At 31.7% G+C, this 20,733-nt stretch overlaps 1 protein-coding gene across 11 annotated transcripts in view; it reads left to right on the top strand.

The window, feature by feature from the left end:
• LOC142336011 (uncharacterized) overlaps positions 1-20,733 on the top strand; it is a 117,133-nt gene that overhangs the window by 23,944 nt on the left and 72,456 nt on the right. For 2 of the 11 annotated variants that reach the window (XM_075384473.1, XM_075384468.1), the window contains exon 1: positions 7,644-7,828. The exons of 4 other annotated variants lie outside the window; for them this stretch is intronic. The gene's annotated coding sequence lies outside the window, so the exon portion shown is untranslated. Of the gene's footprint in view, positions 1-3,335; positions 3,818-7,643; positions 7,829-8,120; positions 8,301-15,942; positions 15,995-20,733 lie in introns of those variants that run through there. 5 more of the 11 variants (XM_075384472.1, XM_075384467.1, XM_075384461.1 and 2 more) reach the window with 4 other exon arrangements.

Below are 20,733 nucleotides of genomic sequence, written 5' to 3'. Positions count from 1 at the left end.
TTAACAGAGGAAGAGGAAGAAGAAGCATTCTTTCTTTGCTGACACTCAGCCTCAATTGACCAAATTAAGAGAAAAATAGTGGCAAATTTCAAAAAACCACTGTTTAATTAAAATAAAACATTTTTAAAAATCAAAACAACCAAAATCTTTTGAGCACAGAAAAAAATATAATAAATTGGAACTGTTTAGAGAGCCATTTGAGCCTATCAAAAGTGAGCTGTGATGTGAATTGTTCTGTTCTTTAATTATCATAAAAACTCGATTTTATTTTTCAAAAAATACCGACTGATCCGAATTATTTTATCAATCGTAACAGTCCAAGATTGTACCAAAACCAGCTCCGCTATTGCTGTTTGTCCATATAGAACACTCAATTATTTCGAATGCTTTAGATCTATATAATCTGTTAGTTAAAAGATTAAAAATAAATGTTTCGTTTTTTATAATCATAGAGTAAAGTTGGCAAAAAACGGCAAAATTTTGATTCTAGGCTACTCTGAATGGAATTGGAACCAAGACTAGCTTACTTTGCAATTTACAAAGATTGTGTTTGTTGTTTTTGGCTTGTGTACATCCGGCGAATTTAATCAAAATGGACTAAAGGAGCTTATTTAAGACAATTTTTGATTAAAAAATCTGATTTTTGAAATACGTAGCCAACATTATAGCCAGAAAAATTAAATAGAAATAGTCAACAAAACTCTTTTTTGTCTCTAAAAACAAAATAAACAATTGTTAACATTTATCACAATTTTTTGCAAAATTGAGGAAATTTTAGGCAAAATTCCGGAAAATGTGAATAAAAACATCGGAAATTCGTCTGTTTTTCACAAAACCTCAAAACTCGATAACTCCCTGTAAATTACGAAATTCAAAAAAATCTTTTTAATTTCATATTCTGCGCCGGAGGGGCTTTTTAATGATACCACTCACAACTCTGTATGATGAATATATCGATCGGTCAAAATTGACTGAACAAAGAAAACCCATTTGAGTATATAGTTCCTCCCTCCTCAAGAGGGTCGGAACAATTATCATGATCTTGAATGGGAACTACTTGTATGACACTTAATTGGCCACAAGCTAAAACATTTCCATTACTTCAATACATTGGTGCGATTTTGTACTTTTTTCGTACAAAATGTTGCGCAAAAGTAAGTATTGGTGCACTGGTATAACGGTACTTGCTCCCAAATTTTGGTGAAAAACCTTTAACGAAGAATAGAAGTAAATTATTAAAAACTTATTCGTAGGATCGAAAGATAAACAAGAGAGCAGTTAATGTGAAAAACTGCGAAAATCTCAAGATTAATTTAGGGCAACTCACTTGTTAGGGCCGGATGTGTTGGACCAACTAAATTAGGGCAAGAAACCTGGTAACTAATTTACAGCCTTATAAAAGTACAATTCAACAAGCTTGAGTTTTTTATTGACCAATAAAGGCTAGCTATTTATTCCAGGCTGGCGTCACAAATCCAAATCATGTATAGTCAGTCCCATAAAGTTGCAACGCTATCGAACGTTTCAAAGGTCAAAGTTCAAATTTAAAACATGTAGATATCTAGCAAAGCACTGCCCATTTGCATGCCCCGAGCTTTTCGAACGTTCGCTTGCGTTGCAACTTTATGGGACTTACTATATAGTCAGTCCCATAAAGTTGCAACGCTATCGAACGTTTCAAAGGTCGAAGGTCAAATTTAAAACATTCAGATATCTGGCCAAAAGATGCTCGTTTGCATGGCTCGAGTTTTTCGAACGTTCACTTGCGTTGCAACTTTATGGGACTTACTATATGAAGAGACTGTCCACAACGGAAAATGGTTATGGCCAGACTGTGGTGAACTAACAAAACTCTGGACATGATGATGTGAATGATCTGTTTATGAACGCGAAAAACAATTTCAAATATCTGAGAGTTCAGAATAATTTTTTAGCGTTTATGGTCCAAATTTGGTGCATTCATCATTACGTAATGCTACCGGTAAAATTTGCACGTATGGTTTGATCAAAATCAGCTGACAAAAACAACTTGCAATTTCATTTTATTGGCTTAAACCTCCATACCACTAGAATTTTCTTTCGAAGAAGAAAGTGGTCGTATGTGTTGAGATTGCAGAATAGATTTCATCGGCTTTTAAATGTGCTAATTTAACCCTGCTAACTTAACGTACTTAAGTTCAAACTTTCTTTCATTTTTGTTCAGACTTTTGGGCATTTTTAGATGTTCTTATGTTATGAACTTATGAACGCGCCTCTCCCCTCTATGCGGTCGCCTTTGTTCTAGTCAAATTTGATTTCGGTCTCTGACATCATCCTGGGTAGCAGTTGATTCATTAAGATGTTAGTATAGAGAAGTTTCATGAACATATATAATGTCTAAAGCATGGTTGTTCACTTCTTAGGGCAGTAAATTGCGCATTCACGCGGTTGTTCAAATCTTCTTTGTCATTTGTCATTATATCAAAGTTATCGTATGATGCATTTTGCACAAATTTGGAAAACAACAATCGATGTACAATAATAAATTATTTCATTTTCTGCCATAATTTCTGAAACAGTGTTTGATTTCGACCCAAATGTCAAGTTACGCGGATACGCTTAGTTGCTCAGTTGTTCATGCGTTTCAACCAGCACATTTTCGATCATGCCTCTTGCGAAAGAGAAACTTTTGAAACAGATAGATGGTAAAAACAAGAATAAAAATCCGGTCTGTTTCGGCGTCAGTTGAAGAAACCTTTTCCATCTAAACAGAGGCCATCCTATCTGCTTAACTTAGCATGTCCATCAAATTGTGACAATAACTCTCCTCATTTTCCATCCCCTTCTACAACTACCACCGTCTAATCTAATTTCCTACCAGACTTACAACCAAACTGGGACTGTAGACCGAAGGACAGTAAACCGAAACCACTAATTTCAAACAGTCTGCATCAAAAACGGCATCGTATAAACCAGAAAGATTTAATTCTTTAAGAAAGTTGAAACATATGAGTTTTGAGCCTGTTTCCTCAGAACATACCCCCCCCCCAGCCCGATTACCAATTGCAGCCCCTACTACTTTCAGCTGAAAAATTCGACCCTGTTAAAAAATATTGAGACATTCAAGTAAATTGTAAATTTTGATGGTGTTGCGTATTTGCGTACCGAAAAATGGATGTTATAATCGATTCTATTGTGATATTATTTGTCAGGTAAATTAGAACTGGCCGCAGAGGCATGACCGAATTAGATAATCTCATGTTTAAACTTTTAAGTTTCTAAAAAGGCCTCTTCATCAGTCATTCAAAGCACTTTAATTTTCGATCAACAGTCCGTTCGACTTACTGTCCAGCCACCACTTAGAATGAGCATATCGTTCACATGTAATTAAGGCAGCGATATTTTGAATGTCAATTCTAAAGTTACAACATTTTCCGCTCTTCAAACTTGAGCATATGATCGGTGATACCATTTTAGTTGAGAGAAGTTTGGAAAAGGTGTACGTTAGTTTAAATCAAGTGAGACCGAGAATTCGGGGTTATTTTTTTGCCTCTTTGAGTATTAAGAAGTAATAGTTTGTGAAATAACGGAGACACGCGTGATTATCCTTTTGGGATTTAGATTATCATCACCAATTCTAACCCAACCCCCCTTTCCATTTCTAACTACCCCCTGTGGTTATAACAATACTTATGCCCCTTATTGCTTTCTCTTTTTTACCTTTTAGTGGAGGAAGGTAAATTTTGTGTGGGCGAAGTTATAATTACTCTTGTGAGTTATAAGCATCCAAATTTAGAACCTCGGACTTAAATATCAAGAGCAGCTAGGTTAGTTAAAAGTTAGGTGACCGAAAATTTTTATAAGGCTGGTGAGTCTTTTTGTCCCAAAACCACTTGAAAAGATGGAACTACGCGATGAACTGACTTTTTCTTTGGGCAAACTGCTCGATATATTTTGCATAGAAATTTATGAGGAGTACACTTGAAAGGTCTGTCAAACCCAGATCATCCTAATTGTGCTTTTATCGAAGATTTATCGAAGCTTAAGTTTATCTCAACTTTGGCCAATTTTTCCTTATTCTGTTAAATTTTTTCAATACTTTCAATTTTTCAAATTTAAGGTAATTTGAAACATTGTTGGAACAAAAATGCTTATGTCAATTTTTGGGATGTCAATTCAAAGCAGGAGTCTTTCATCGGAAGAAAAGTTTTAACTGTTTTTTGTGATAATTTATACTTTTTTGTCATAATTATTAGCGCCAAGTCAACCGTTCTAGCGGTTCTTTTTTTAAAAATTCACAGTGCACTGCCCCAAAAAAATATTGAAACAAAATTTTGAACAGAAGTGGATATTAGCACAACCAATATATAGCAGAAGAATCTGAAATGACACTTCTGTAGCGTATAACCAATCTAAATCGATTTTCGTCAATTTTGTGAAGATTTTCAAAATTTTCCCTAATTGATTAATTATGTTACTTCGTTTTTTAAATCAATTATAACAGACAATTAACCGCATTGTTAATTAGAAATTAATAAGTTTCTATCTAACTGTTTTCAATAGCCTTTGACACTAAAATTGTAACAAAAAATAAAATGAAAACGAAAACAATTTACAGACAATTTTCAAAATTTGTTTGTCCATATTTTGAAATTTTTTCTGTAATATGCAAAGAACAGCATCGAGTTTGTGCTGAAGTATGTGTTGTCACATTGCTCAAGCAGAAATTTTGAAGAATGAGCGTAGGCTTGAATATTTTTAAAATATCGTTTTTTGACTGAATTAAACGCTAATAATTTTTTCGAAAATTTTTTTAAAGCAATGGATGTCGTTAAAAACAATTTTTTCGCATTATTTTGGTTGGCAGGTTTGTTTTGTTTTATGAGAACACAAATCGAGTTGTAATGGTGATCTTCTTGTTGACTCTAGAGTTTGCATATGAGTCCGAGAAGATCTTCTGACTAATATATTTCCTTTCGCTAATTTTTGTACTTTGACAATAGTTTTTGAATTTAATGATAATTGGCTGCTGAAAAACTAACAAACAACTGATTGCTCACATTAAGAGAACAGAGAAACAATGAGATAGATAAAATGCAATTTAGCATATTTAATCACAGATACGTCTTTTTTCTACTTTTTCATGTTTTTAAAAAAAATTATTTTGTATTCTGTTGATCTTGGTGGATGCAAAAAAACCTGATGACTAACCTGATGAACCACTGTAAACTGAAAAAAAGTAAATGCTATGAATCAAGATAGAACAGCTAATTACATTCAGCTCTTAGATTTGTCTCCGTGTTCCACTACAACTTGTATCGGATCTGATACCACCGTCTTTAATAGCATGTTCAAAAAGAGAATTTGTTAATACTCCGATAATAATTACAACAAAATACTTTTGTTTGTGATCACATTCTGGATTTCACAAAAAAACCAAGCCCGAGGCAATGCTGAGGTCTTGTATATTTTCGAGAAAACCTAAAGTATTGAAAAGGATGCGGAATTCCCTAAAAACGCATACTGCGATTACAATAGTTCAAAAATTTTTACAGTTCTTGCTCAATAGATTACGATGCTTCCACCGTATGCTCTCGCCAATACAAAGGAAGCATTATGGTTTTTCTAATTCAATCACAAAAAAAGGCGCTCCGCTTATTTTAAGTTTTTGTATGTTTTCATCGGAAGTTAAGAATAGGTTCATCGGAATATCCTATGGCATCTTTTGTTGACTAAAACTGTTCCTTCCTAAAAAAAAGCTGTAAGGGCGACTGACGTTAATTATTCGTCAAATCATAAAAACTACTAATGCATGCTGTTAAAACTTCTAACGGAAGGCCTTAAAACGAAAGTTGGTTGAATTATTTGTTATAAACTGCTTCATATCGTATGTATGTCATTCACAGATCTCACCTTTTTTAAACATAACTTTGGAACACAGTTTGCAATTAGCGATAGAGTGGTGCCATTTTCGATGAAATTATTGTTAAAACATAAATTTTTGATTTACTTCCTGTAAATTAGTCTTCTTCGGCGCATATTTTCTATGTCAGAAAACAATTTTTATGCATTATTCATCCCCTAAACAAGCATATATTGTTTTTTCGTGTTCTATTCCAACTTTTTTTGATAAATAAGCTTTAGAAATTTATAAGACTTTCCCCTGAAATTGAATTTAATTTTCTCGGGTAAGGAACAACAATTACAAGGAAACTAGGTGGTTTCTTGGAGAGAGTTGAATTAAAAAAATCTCAATGGTTTTTGCCTAATAACCATCAGCGCTGAGAATTGTATCCGTGTTCTGACACTTGTATCAGATCTGATAACAACTTTGATAGCATGTTCCAAAATCGGATCTGATAAATTTTCCATGATAATTACAATAAAACTGGTTTTTTTCATCAAATGATGGGTTTCACAAAAAAAACCAAGCCCGAGGCAAGCCCGAGAAAGCGTAAAGCAGTGGAAAAGGATGCGAAGTTCTTCAACAATGCCTATTGCGATTACAACAGCAGTTGAACAATTTATACAATTCTGGCTCAATAGATTACCATGTTCCCACCATATGCTTTTGCCAATACTCACATAGCAAAAACATAGAAAAAGTATGAGGGTTTTTGTAGTTCAACCACAAAAAGAGTGCTCCATTTTTTTGAGTTCTTGTATGCTTTCATCAGAAGTTAAAAGTTTCATGTATCTGGCCATCGAGTTGTTCAACTGTTGCATGGCATCCTGTGTTGGCTAAAACTGTACCATCCTAAAAAACAAAGCTGGGATGAAGACTGTAATTAATCATTCGTCATCTTTATAAAAAATACACTACGGCCTTCCGTTAAAACTCGATGAAATTGCCGCTGAATTTTTATAGGAGGTCGGTCGAATCAATTGCTATGAGCTGCTTTATATCGTATGTGTGGTCATCCACAGATCTCACTTTAATTAAACAAAATTTTGGATCACAATTTGCAATTAGTATCAGAGCGGGACGATTTTGAGTGAAAATAGTGGTCAATTTTGAAAATTTTTGACTTACTCTGCTGTACATTATTCTTCCTCTGCACAATTGTTGGATGTCTGAAAAGATTTTTTTTGCATTATTGATCCCTTACACAAGTGGTTTTGTGTTCATACGGAGTTCAGATAGTTTGCAACTCTAATTATTCTAGAGCCAAGTTGACAAATTCTTGGCAATTTTATACTCAAAAAAGAAAATGAAATCTATACAAAGAGAAACAGTTTGTGACCATAGCTTTCTTGCTGTGAAATTTGATAGATGTTTTATAACTTGACAATAGGATATCTGGTAAGTGAGTGTTTCCATACCATCTGGACTTCAAAAACCTAGACAAAATGTATACTGTTACATAGTACAGCATTAAGCAAAAATATGATACTTACGATTGGGTTGCAAATAATGAACACCAACTAAGTTGAGGTCTGGTGGTGGTGGTGGTGGTGGGGGGGGGGGGGGCACGAATTGTTTCTATTTTTTTTTGAAAAATTCAGGTGCCCTTTTTTAACAATTAAAAAAATTGTTTCATCCGGAAATCCTTATTGTGATTTCTGCATGATTTTTTTTCTTCTTTTGAGCTACACAAAAGGTAAAAAGGTATTACCCTCCAATGTTTGAGCCGAGAGATGTGAAAAGTTAGAAATTTCACACTGGTGCCCGTCAGCTAAAATGAAGTAAATCGTTGTCTGTATAATATAGCTGTCTTTTCTCCCTCATATAGTCTTCCTTTTAGCAAGATAATTTATTGATTTTGTGGCGAAATTTTAAGCCATAGCATTATGTCGCTTTGAACGCTCCCGTTTTATGCTAGCGGCCTTTATTCTGTGACAGTTTGAAGTACGGCATTAAGTATTGTAATTTTACCGATTATTCTTCCCTTGTTTTCTTTTCTTTAACGTTGTCTAGTTTATTTTCTTCCCCTTCAATTTTTTCTATTCTACGAAATCATAACCATAATTTTGGAATTGACCTGAAAAGCCCGATGAATAATTATAATTAACTGTAAAAATCTCTTCTTCTTCGTCTTACATATAATCGTGGAAAAAATTTGTCACTTTATATAGCTGTTGAAGAATAAAAATTGACTATGAATATCATCTGATGAAAAAACAAATGATTTAAAATTCGAAGATATTAAAACCAATTTTACAACAATTTAATTCCAAAAGCGAGAAATTTTTTGTGCCCTTTCAGCTTTAAGCGATAAACCATCAAGAAAAGTTACGAAAAATTGTTGACACTGAAAGCATATTGTTATCCAGTTTCAAAAAACTCATTTCTTTGTCTCTATCGAATCTGTTTTCAAACGGTTAGTTTTGATGATTAAAAAAAAACTTTATTTGCAAACTTCATAAAACATGCTGAAAGATGGAAATGGTGCGCAATATTCTTCAGTTTATCTGCTTGTTTTCTGAAGATTCCTTTGAATTTTCCCTGAATCTTACCGGCACAAAATAAACTGAGTTACGATTTTTCGCCAGTCGGTTATTCATTCAGTCCATTTTGGGCCTGTTAGCTTATTTTGTCCGGAGAATTAGAAGAGGTGTCATTGTAAGGCTTTCCAAAAAAGATAAATTGATTGAAGAATTAATCTTTTGATATTTTTGGTTTCTTGAGAAACCAATGACATAATGTTGAATTCAATTTCACATAACATTTTACCATCCAATTGTTTAGATTGAGAACTAATCGTGTTCTATTCTAACTTTTTATAAATAGCCTCCATAAATGTTAAGGACTTTTCCATGATAAAAATTGAAGTCGATCATAAGTTTTTCAGGCAAGATAAAAAGCAATGTAAGTTGATAGTTTCGTGGTGATAATTTAACACGGTAATCTCAATTCTAACGTTTCTTTTTACAATTCTGTAGCTTTTACATAAATTATTTATATGATTGAATTTCAGCTTTTTTGTGGGGTTTGCTGCGTAATTTTGAAATATATTCAATGATTTTTTGACAAAATTAATATGATTTCTGACCACACTTGTTACAATACTGCCATATTTTGTAGAAACTTGTATAGGGCCTATATAAAAAACGTTCTCGGTTTTTGTCCTCTGGATTGGTCAGTAAACACGTTGCATCATTTTGAGGGTCTGTGTATATAGCATTTGTTCACTTGGTTCGTATATCATTTTGCCATGTAATTGTAGGCAGCATCAAAACGCAACTTTGACAACTCAGTTCTATATTTTATTCAATTTTCCAAAAGGATAGATCATGCAGACAAAATTCAACAACTTTTGCATTCATTGGTTTCAAAAATAGGTTAGAAAAAATAGATAAGGAATTTTCTTGTTTTCTATTGGAGAATTGAAATTGCATTAGTTGCTTGTCTGAACACGAGGGTTAGTTGCTTGTTCAGGCAGTAAGAAGTTTCAAGAAGTTATTTTTATCAGTAAGGTTTTAACGCTTGCAGCTAAAAACATATGATTTTTGATGCGATCAATTTAACACAAATTGAAACCATTCTTGTTTACTCAATCTTTTTATCTCTTGTTTTTTTCCACAACAAATTCTGAAATAGAGTATGATATTTGCTTGTTTCTTGGTTTCAACTCTAATTTTAACTGAGCGTATTGTTTTATCAGTCATAAGTTTTAAATCAAATATCCTGCTATTCAAGACAATCGATTGTTTTCCGTTACTTGTGTTGAGATTGTTATAGTTAAGCCCAAAAACAAACGCAAGAGTTGTTTTTTCATTTACATAGGCAATACTGACAGAAAATTTTTTCCCCTATTTTTACTCAGCGACAGAGCATAGCAATCTCATGAGATCTTTTATTTCAATTCGGTAAATAAAAGAACAAATTTGGAAAATTTTCAAAACTAATTCTAATACGCGTGAGCAGTTGTTTCTATTGAAAAATGATTTTTTCAGCAAAGGTACACTTTGGGCAAGAAGTTGGTTAACTTAGATTTTTAATTTTTGCATTCTTGAAATTTCCGTATTTTCAGCAATTTCCGCATGCTTTTTATAAAAATGAAGCTTTTGGATGCACGAAATCATCGTAGTGTACGTAACTGTAAACCCTTTTTAAATCTAAAATAGCTGTTTTCAATCCATTATTTTTTCAATTCAAGGTTGCAATTAGAATAAGAATACAATTTATTAAAAAAAAAACAAAACTCAATTACTCAGCTAAAAAAGTCGGAAATCCTGGGGCCTAATTGTCATATAAACTAAAAAAACCTCGCATCGTGGCTACTTGTTACCAAAATTTGATCATCTTTGAATTTTCACGCGTTTCCCAGAAAATTGAATGAGTTTAACGCGATATAGTATGAGCAAGAATAGAATTTAAATTTTTCTTTCATTTTTATCATCCTAATCTATTTTTCGTTCTGATATCTACCATAACAGTATGAGAGTTTTTTTTGTCCGACAGCGATGACAAAATCGTTGATTCCATCGTCTGCGTAATTTGTTTTATGAGAACTAATTGAAATTGATCGCTTGTTGAACATTTAATTTCATATGTTTTAACTAATTTTTTTCAACTTAACCTGCGAAATATTCCAAAAATATGGCTATTCTTTCACTAACTAAATCTTCAAAAAGACAAATAATAAATTTCGTATTTGCTAACAAAGTTCCAACAATCTGACTCTGATTTTTCTCACTTGATCTATGTGGCAAAGATGAATTAATATAGCATTTTTTCGAAGTAAAATAGAATGAAGAGTTCTCTAAACAACAAGATTAATTCCTCTAACAAGAATTTAAATTTGTTATAGTTACTTTCCTACGTGGTGACACCATACTTGATAATTGTTTTTTAAAAATGTTTTTTGTTGATTTCAAGAAAACTATGATTGGCAAACGATTTCAACTTTCAAAATTTAAATTTTCAAACAATTTAAACAATTTTCCAAGACTGTATTCTGAAAGTAACATTTCTGCGATTGTTCGCAATTTTTAACCTACATTTTTTTTAAAAAATGCAAAGTTTACTTTTGATATATGAAGCTAATTGTACCTCCAGTTACGCTCTAAAAAATTAGTTATAAAAGCAATTCGTATTTTGAGATTTGCCATTTCTTTTTTATTTCTCCATTTTTGTAGCGTAGTCTCAGCAAAAAGAGATTTTGCTTTCAATATTAGTGTAGTCTTTTTCTTGATAATGACAAACTAAATTATGGTTTTTGACGTTGATGCTAATTGAGTGTTCATAAATTTTTAAATTTTCTTGACATTCTCCAATATTTGATACTCTTTTTTGCTGTCTTGTCGGATCATCACACTGATGGCACATTTATAACAAGCTGCATATCACATTAAAAGCGTTGGCACTGGGCACAATTAATTCTATTTAATTTTTTTAGTGAATAGATTTTGGTCTTATAGGCTTCCACAACGTTTCCTCGCAAAATTGCAAAGACGTTTTTATATTTGCCTGTAGTTGTTTTTTAGTGCTGTGACATTCTGAAAAATCACAAGTCTCATTGGTTTTTTTATGAAGGTAGAAATCTATCCATTGAATGATTTAAACTGATAGCTAATTGGTTTGATGACTTTTAATTTAATTGTTTTCAAAAGTTTAAACGTTTTTCCCTTCTCTGCCCTTTTTGTTTTCTGCCTACTTAATAATTGTACTAAAAAAACAGAACCGATTGATTTTCTGATGAAATGCAAATCATTTGGTTTAGTTTACCTTTTATCTTTTTCTATTTTAATTTTTTCATTAGTTTTCAAAAAAAATAGATAGACACTGAGTTTTGGGAGTAAATAATGCTTGTTGTTTTCAGTAATGTATTCCAGTTGCTTTCGCCCGATGATTCACAATTAAAGCCAGCTCATTACTTTTTCCTGCCATCATATTCTGTTAATTAAAGAATTGTTTTACAATCAATTGTCATTACATTTTGGGATAACCGAGCATTATTCTTATCTTTTTAATGCAGTTGAAAAATGAAACAAAGAGTGTTGCTTTTTGATCTAATTTTTTAGATGATGTCTTAATTGACATTGAAAAAGTTCCATCATTGTTATATACAGTAAATATGACTGAAGTAACTTAAATTACCTTTATTTAGTTTCTAGCAAATTAAATTCTTCTTTAAACTGAATTTAAAAAATTGTGCCAACTTTGCAAAGCAGAGCAACAAAAAAGCGACTGGGGAAAGTATTGAAAGGGGTTACAATCACAGGAAAAATAAACATTTCCGCATCTGAAATAATGTTTTAATTTAGCATGTAATAAAATGTAATATAGTTTTAATACATGACATATGATGTATTAAAAATAATCATTGCAAAGATGATAAAGACATCATTAGCTCGACTATTTATTGCCCTGAAGACACCTTGTATTTATGTCTGATAAATTATATAAATATGTCAGTTTAATTCAATCAAAAGGTTCGCGTCTCGCTATGCCTAATTTTGGTATCCGATTGGTCGTTTTTTTTTTCAATCAGAGGGCATTTGTTCATGACGTTAAAATAGCTTTTCCTGCATTTAGTAATTTAAAAGCTAAAAATAGGGCTCAGACCACAGATATTAGAGCTGTCATCAAAGTCAGACTAAAAACAGATGTGATAATGTCAGTACAGTTTGTCCCTGATTGACAGAAAATCAAATTCTTAGTTTCTTTTTTTTCTGAGCTTTATAAAATTAATTATACTGGTAACGTGAATTTCGAAACGAATGAGCAAAATTGAAAATTTTTAAACGGAAGATTTCCCAGGTTGATATCCTCGTTTACGACGTAGACCATTTTTGAGCGCACACAGGGGGTACGGTGCGTTCAAAAATACACAGGCGAAGAATTTTTTTTAAACGAGCAACATAAACACACCAGTATTTACGGTCGAGCCAAAGTCTGCCCCATAGACGAAACAAAAATTGCCTCATAGACGCACCAACTCTTCAACGTAGACGAGCCACTTTCTGCCACATACATAAGCAGGTTCTGCCCGACAAACGAGCAAAAAACTTCGTCATAGGCGAGCTAAAGTCTGCAGCTCCAGATGTCTGCTGGCTCCAAATGTCAAAAGCTTAAAATTATAAGCTTTAGACATTTGGAGTTAGCAATCGTTTGAAATTAAACCGACTTTTATCGATGTACTCAAATTAAACTTTTTTTTGAAACAAATTTCATGGTGTTAGCTGTTTCAAATTTGTTTTTAGATTAACACATTTTTCTGAACCAAGTATATGATTTGTCTTATAATAACGTCACTGTGCTACCAAAACTTGCGTCCTCAGCATTTAAAGTTTCTGCTCTATGAAATCAAATTTTAAAGATCTTGATCCTTTCTTTTCGCCCTGCAATTGAGCACAATTTTTTTAACAATCAAATCAATTTTCATTACGGGAAAAATTAATTTTTCATGCTTCATTCGCTGTTTTCGGATAACCTTGGTGTAGGCTAGTAAAAAAATCTGTCATCCGTCAGTTAAAAAGTAAGTTAAAATTGGAAAGGAAATTTGTATACGGAAGTTTACGTGGTTTGTTTCCTCCATTGCTCAGATCTAATGTGTTTTCACGAATAATGCTTGTGGATCCTTTTAGGCATCTTCTTTCAAGTTAAAAAATTTCTTATGAAACATCCAACAAATTGGGATCGAAAGGTTTGTGTATAACAACTATTAGAATTAAAGGAAAAATTTCCGCGGAATAGAGTTTTCCATGGAACAGCCTCTAAAGATGTTACTGCTTCAGGAGCCATTCAGTGTTTTAAGGTTGTGGAACTCAGAGAAATCTTTGAAGTAAAATTTTGAAAAAAAATTAGCTCTTGTCACACACGCGCTTGTATATTGCTTGAATTCTAATTTCTTTTCTGCAATGAAAAGTTTTAATGGCGATAATGAAGGTCTCTGATAGCAGCATTGAATACGCTATAAAGTTTTTGCGGAAATCAAAAGCGTTAACCGTAGTGAAGTTCCAGATTGAAATCTTGAGCAAACGATCCAATGCAATTTTGGTACCGCACTGGTACCAAAGTGTGCTTATACCAGTGAAGTACTACGGGAACAAATCTAAATATATAATGAATTTTTACCATCTGATATATCATGCTAATTATTTTGTAATCCTCCTTTTTTAGACTAAATTAAAATTTATTAATTTTTCCACACAGCCATTTATATCTGTTTTTTTTCAGTTGTGACAAGCTGTTCTCTCTTTTTTAATTAAATCAAAATCCTCCAGAGAATAGTGTCGAATTATTTAGATTTACTACCATATCTCTCAAAAATTTTTGACTCAATTTCAGTGACTGCTCTGCTGATCTCAAGTTTACATTAAAAAACCACATCGTACCGCGTATATATATATATATATATATATATATATATATATATATATATATATAATTTATATATTTACTCAGTATCATAGCTGTTTTCCGGACACATGTATTAAGATCAGAAAAGTAAGCGAGTGACATGCGTCGGTAATTTTCACATTTTAAGTGTGCGTAAAACGCTGACAAGTTATTGATTCCAATCTTCTCATCTGGTGTTCGAATCTAATCTTGTCCTGTGATTTGAGTGATCAATTGCCAATTTACGCATCGCTTCTGTCACTAAAATTTGCATCAAGGATTTATATAATTTAGTTTTATATTATTCACATTTTGTTTGCAATGTTTGCTTGTCACTGCTTTCTGCAAATGTGATTTTCAAAACGTAATGTAGTTTTAAGAAGATTAACAAAATTTTTTTCAAACCCTGGTAAGATAATCTGACGGCTGTATATCAGAACATGTTACAAAATCGAAGTCATAATGATTTAATATAATTAGTCTTGAATGTTTCAGCATTTTATTTAATATGAAATTATCAGTATTGGTAATAAAAGCCTGAAAGATAAAAAAGGTAGTTGTGTTTAAAAATGCCTGAATTCAATATTTTTAAAATTCTATAACACATTTTTCAAATCTACATATTTCTAAAAACTTGCATATAAAAGTGTTACAAAGACAAAAATAAATTTCATCCTTTAACAATTCTGGTTTAATATTATCTGCATGCAACCAACTGTTTCATTATTTGAAGAGATAACTTGAGTCATACAAGTCGAAATGTTCTAGCTGCCTATTGAGAAGAGTTAACTAAATGACATCAAATCACGAAGCTTTGCAGAATATAAGAACTTTTATTTTCAAAATAGCTGTGTTCTCGCATTTTTGATGTTTTTCCATTTGACAAATCAATGTTACATATATTATCAAATTTTAAGGATTATATCAAGAAAAACAACTCAATTGAGATAAACCCACATTAGAAAAACGAAGTATGGTCGTATTTCTTTTGTTAAAACGTACTGATATAGTTTTAATATCTGGCAAAAAACGCTGGCAAAAATATTATTTGCTGACATTTCTGCTTAAACGTGTAGGAGCCTACAGGTTTTTTTAAATTGTTTTACATAATCTTGGAGAACAACTTTCAGGAGTTAGCAGAGGTTTTTGCAAGATAAGTTTTCTTAATGTCTGTGTTATTATGGAATAGGCTTTCAAAGGAGTTATTTATCCCTTAATGCCACAGGGTTGATAAAATCAGCAGTGTTTGTAGAGTCCACCTGAATCGTTATGCCCCTTTTGCTAATATTTAGTCAAGTTGCTTCCGGTTTCGATTTCACGTTTCACTGCTCAAAACAGTTTGCTCAATTAAGCCCGGCTTTCTGTTCAACCCTGACTAGCAATAAGGGCGTGAAAAACCGACTCAGCCACCTTCTTTAATTGTATTATCCGGTTGACTTTTTCCATGCTGGACTGAATTAGCGAGAATTATGAAAAATCTCCGTCACAAGGGAGCAAAGCGGAAATTGGTTTGCTGCTGGTAGGAAAAATTTGGATCTATACTAATACTGTTTTGCTTCCGCGCCTTTGCTTTGATTTAACTACAAAACCCGCAGTTGGCACGGCGGAAAATATAATATTTTCTACACATTTTATTTAACCCCTGTTTTTTTCATTAGCAATTCGCTGCTTTAATTCAGCGTCAGCCTACAACTGAGTTTTACCAAATTTTACTTGTCATTTAAATAGGTAAGTTGGAAAATCCTAGGTCTGCTGCGACGTCAACTCTGTCAAAAAAATTGAATTAATGAAAAAAAATATATAGTTTTGCCTATATAGTTGCTGAAAAGCAATAAAAAAATTTATCTCAGCTTTGGTTAATATATTTTTTCATTGATGTATATCGTTTAATGCAGCTAGTTTGTAAGACGAAATAAGCAGACGAAAAATTATATCAGCTGCAATTCGAGAAATTTTATCGTGTAAGGCCTGATAAGATGCTTATCCAAATATGTTATCGAACTACATCGTATCGGCTCTTGCACTCTAAAAATAATGTCTTTGAAAAATTTTCATTGTGAAGAATTATAAAACATCATCAGTTCTTGTAAGATAATAATTAATTCTTGCTAATTATCGGATAAGAGCTCATCAGACAAGTATCAAATTTTTTAGAACATAAAAACTTAATAGACAAATTGAAAAATTGTTATGGTGAAAGATCTCATCAGACATTTGCCTCATAACTACCCGGGTCAACGATCATAAAACTTTTTTTGATTTCGTACTAGGTCAAATATGATTCATAGTAATCTTTCTAGGTCATAAATGATTTGTATGAATTCTTGGTAGTCATACAAAGACCATATATGATTTCCTAGTAATCATACAGGGATCATACAAAAAAATTTCAAGGACTAAACACTGTATAATTTAGATTTTCTATTGAAGTTGAAAAATGTTTTGGAAATCATACAAGGTCATATATGACACATAAAACATTGACTGGTGTCACAAATTCCCGTATAATGTAGTCAGAGGACTTATTAAATTATTATATCGCATGTGCAAGCCACATTTGATTCTTTGTTTGCGCTAAAAGAATAACTATGCGGTTTAAACCTATTCAGAAGACAAATTTTAGGCGATACGAAAACTTTTTTCTTGATTATTTTTTATAAAGGAGCTTTTATAAGCATAAACTGGCTTCAGAGTATGTCAAAAATTTTGTTATCTAGTTGGACTTACTCCTTCATTTAGTTCCCAACTTCGCAAATGATATTGTACGTTAGGCTCTTACGGCGGATCACAATGTGATGCCGGGGTATCATATTGGTGATGATGCCCTACCAAAAAAAACTAAAAAACATAAGGGGTAAAAGATTTTCGAAAAATTGATGTATGATTCTTGGTATTCGTACTAGGATCATATATGATTTCTTGGTAATCATAGAATGATCATATATGATTTCTTTGGTTTCATACAAAGATCGTACTAAGAAATCACGTATGGACAGTATGAAATCATATATGGTCCTTGTATGAAATCAAAGAAACTTCAACCCGGGTATTGCAGCAATTGTGACGTCGAATTTCTAAATATTCTTTGGAGGAACCTTTACCAGGAACTGAGTTTTAAGAACTCTTAGATAACTGATGAAGTGCTAATAGGATTATTTTGTGAAAACCTTTAGTGAAAGGTATTAAACAATTATACTTGTAGATTCATTTGCAATCAACCAATTGTTGCTTCTATAACATACTATATATATATATATATATATATATATATATATATATATATTCATTGCAAGATCCTGAACCAGCTGCAAAACGTCATTTTTTCCTAAAAAAATTTGAAAGATAAGTTGGATATAGTGGAAGATATATGGCAGGCTTGTACGAACCTTGCAAAAAAAATCACCAAACACGAGGTCTTCAGAATTGGGGCACCACTGTGGTTTTCTATATCTTATAGCTTGTTTCCAAGGAACGATTATCAAATCATATTAGTAAAATTTTTCGCATTCCTAGTAAAGTACATGAACGAGCTTCATTTTAAATACTTTTTGAGAAGTTATTGAGGCTTAAAAGTTAACAATTTTGATTTATTTCGTTGTTTCTGTTCACATCTGAAGCTTTATACGCTTTTTAGACTTTTGATAGCCTTTATACGCTTTTTAGAGTTTTTATTGCCAAATTATATAAAAAAATATTTATCTTTGCGCTTTTATTCTTCCCTTTATCGAGCAATCAATCCTAATGGTTGCGTTCCAGCTTGATACAAGCATATTTTGTTTTACCGATTAAAAAACCTTTGAGCTCATCCGGCCCTGTTTTGTATAATTTAGTTGGCAACAATTTTTAAAGAGTTGTTTAGAAGCCGCAAAAAATTTATATGGAATAAATGTTTGCATATATCGTTCTCACCAAATTGATGTCAGTCTTTTCACCTTGGTTGTTAGACCATTTTAAAAATCAGTTGAAATGGATTTCTCCGCATACAATAATAACCAAGGAAAATGTATGCGGAGTAAACTTTTACAACCGATGGAGACAATAATTTTAATTTTTCATTATTTCCTTCCGCAGTGCCGCTTGTTGGTTTTGAAATTAAAACCAGTGTATTTTATGGTTTTGAAATTAATAAAAGTGTATTTTATTGAAAAAATCAGCTACAAAAAGAAGATCCTTTTAGAAAAATCCATTTTTGAGATATTCTTGGGAAAAAGTTTTGCAAATAACAAATCGATCTTAATTGCTCAATATCATTGCGCAATAACACAGTTGGCATTTTTAATAACTTTGTTTTGTACTGCTACGGAAAAATAATTATTTTTTTGCTTCTGAGTGTTTGTAATTTTGTTATTTTACAGACTCGCTTTTCGCAAAAAAACACGCATATATATATATATATATATAAATATATATAAAGATAAATATATATATATAGGTATATATATATATATATATATATATATATATATATATATATATATATATATATATATATATATATATCTACATATATATATATATATACACACATATATATATATATATATATATATATATATACATATATATATATATATTATATATATATATATATATAAAATATATATATCAAAAATTTTACGTAAATCTTAAAATGGGCAAAAAGTGTGCTCCCTACTAGAATGTTTTGATGTTCGTATCAACTCAACCAAATTGGTAACTGCGTCAACAGTTCCTATTTTTCCTAAGCAGAATTGTTTGTTATTTAAAATTTAAAAGCCTTTAAAATAATTAGAATTCGATTTAGAATAATTTTTTCTAAAAATTCACCAAGAGTTGATAGGAGAGATTTTGGGCGAAAGTTATTGGGTTCACTGTTTCACTTTCTTTATGTAGAGGCAGTATTGACGCTATTTTTAAAGAGTCTGGAAAGATACTTTCTTGAAAAAAATATTAATCAGTTTTGATAGGTACAATTGAAGTTGCGCAATTGAAGCCGCTTCAGATTTTATGAAAATATAGTTAAAGTAATTTTTCTTTGGCCTTATTTGTTTTTGGTTTCATACAAGGAGCGTACTAAGAAATCACGTATGAACAGTATGAAATCATATATGGTCCTTGTATGAAATCAAAGAAACTTCAACCCGGGTATTGCAGCAATTGTGACGTCGAACTTCTAAATATTCGTTGGAGGAACCTTCACCAGGAACTGAGTTTTAAGAACTCTTAGATAACTGATGAAGTGCTAATAAGATTATTTTGTGAAAAACTTTAGTGAAAGGTATTAAACAATTATACTTGTAGATTCATTTGCAATCAACCAATTGTTGCTTATAACATACTATATATATATATATATATATATATATATATATATATATATATATATATTCATTGCAAGATCCTGAACCAGCTGCAAAACGTCATTTTTTCCTAAAAAAATTTGAAAGATTAGTTGGATATAGTGGAAGATATATGGCAGGCTTGTACGAACCTTGCAAGAAAAATCACCAAACACGAGGTCTTCAGAATTAGGGCACCACTGTGGTTTTCTATATCTTATAGCTTGTTTCCAAGGAACGATTATCAAATCATATTAGTAAAATTTTTCGCATTCCTAGTAAAGTACATGAACGAGCTTCATTTTAAATACTTTTTGAGAAGTTATTGTGGCTTAAAAGTTAACAAGTTTGATTTATTTTGTTGTTTCTGTTCACATCTGAAGCTTTATACGCTTTTTAGAGTTTTTATAGCCTTTATACGCTTTTTAGAGTTTTTATTGCCAAATTATATAAAAAAATATTTATCTTTGCGCTTTTATTCTTCCCTTTATCGAGCAATCAATCCTAATGGTTGCGTTCCAGCTTGATACAAGCATATTTTGTTTTACCGGTTAAAAAACCTTTGAGCTCATCCGGCCCTGTTTTGTATAAGTTAGTTGGCCACAATTGTTAAAGAGTTGTTTAGAAGCCGCAAAAATTTATATGGAATAAATGTTTGCATATATCGTTCTCACCAAATTGATATCAGTTTTTTCACCTTGGTTGTTAGGCCATTTTAAAAATGAGTTGAAATGGATTTCTCCGCATGCAATTATAACCAAGGAAATTGTATGCGGAGTAAACTTTTACAACCCTTGGAGACAATTATTTTAATTTTTCATTATTTCCTTTCGCAGTGCCGCTGTTGGTTTTGAAATTAAAACCAGTGTATTTTATGGTTTTGAAATTAATAAAAGTGTATTTTATTGAAAAAACCAGCCACAAAAATAAGATCCTTTTAGAACAATCCAATTTTGGATATTCTTCGGAAAAAGTTTTACAAATAACAAATCGAGCTTAATTGCTCAGTATGATTGCGCAATAACACACTTGGCAATTATAATACGTTTTATTTTGTACTGCTGCGGAAAAATAATTATTTTTTTTGCTTCTGAGTGTTTTAAATTTGTTATTTTGCAGACTCGCTTTTCGCAAAAAAATTACGCATAT

Source organism: Convolutriloba macropyga, chromosome 3 (assembly GCF_964194025.1).
Source record: "Convolutriloba macropyga chromosome 3, txConMacr16.3, whole genome shotgun sequence".
In the NCBI taxonomy this organism is placed as follows: Eukaryota; Metazoa; Xenacoelomorpha; order Acoela; family Convolutidae; genus Convolutriloba; species Convolutriloba macropyga.
The sequence above is the reverse complement of the archived record's forward strand: the minus strand, read 5'-3'. Positions and strand labels throughout refer to the sequence as shown.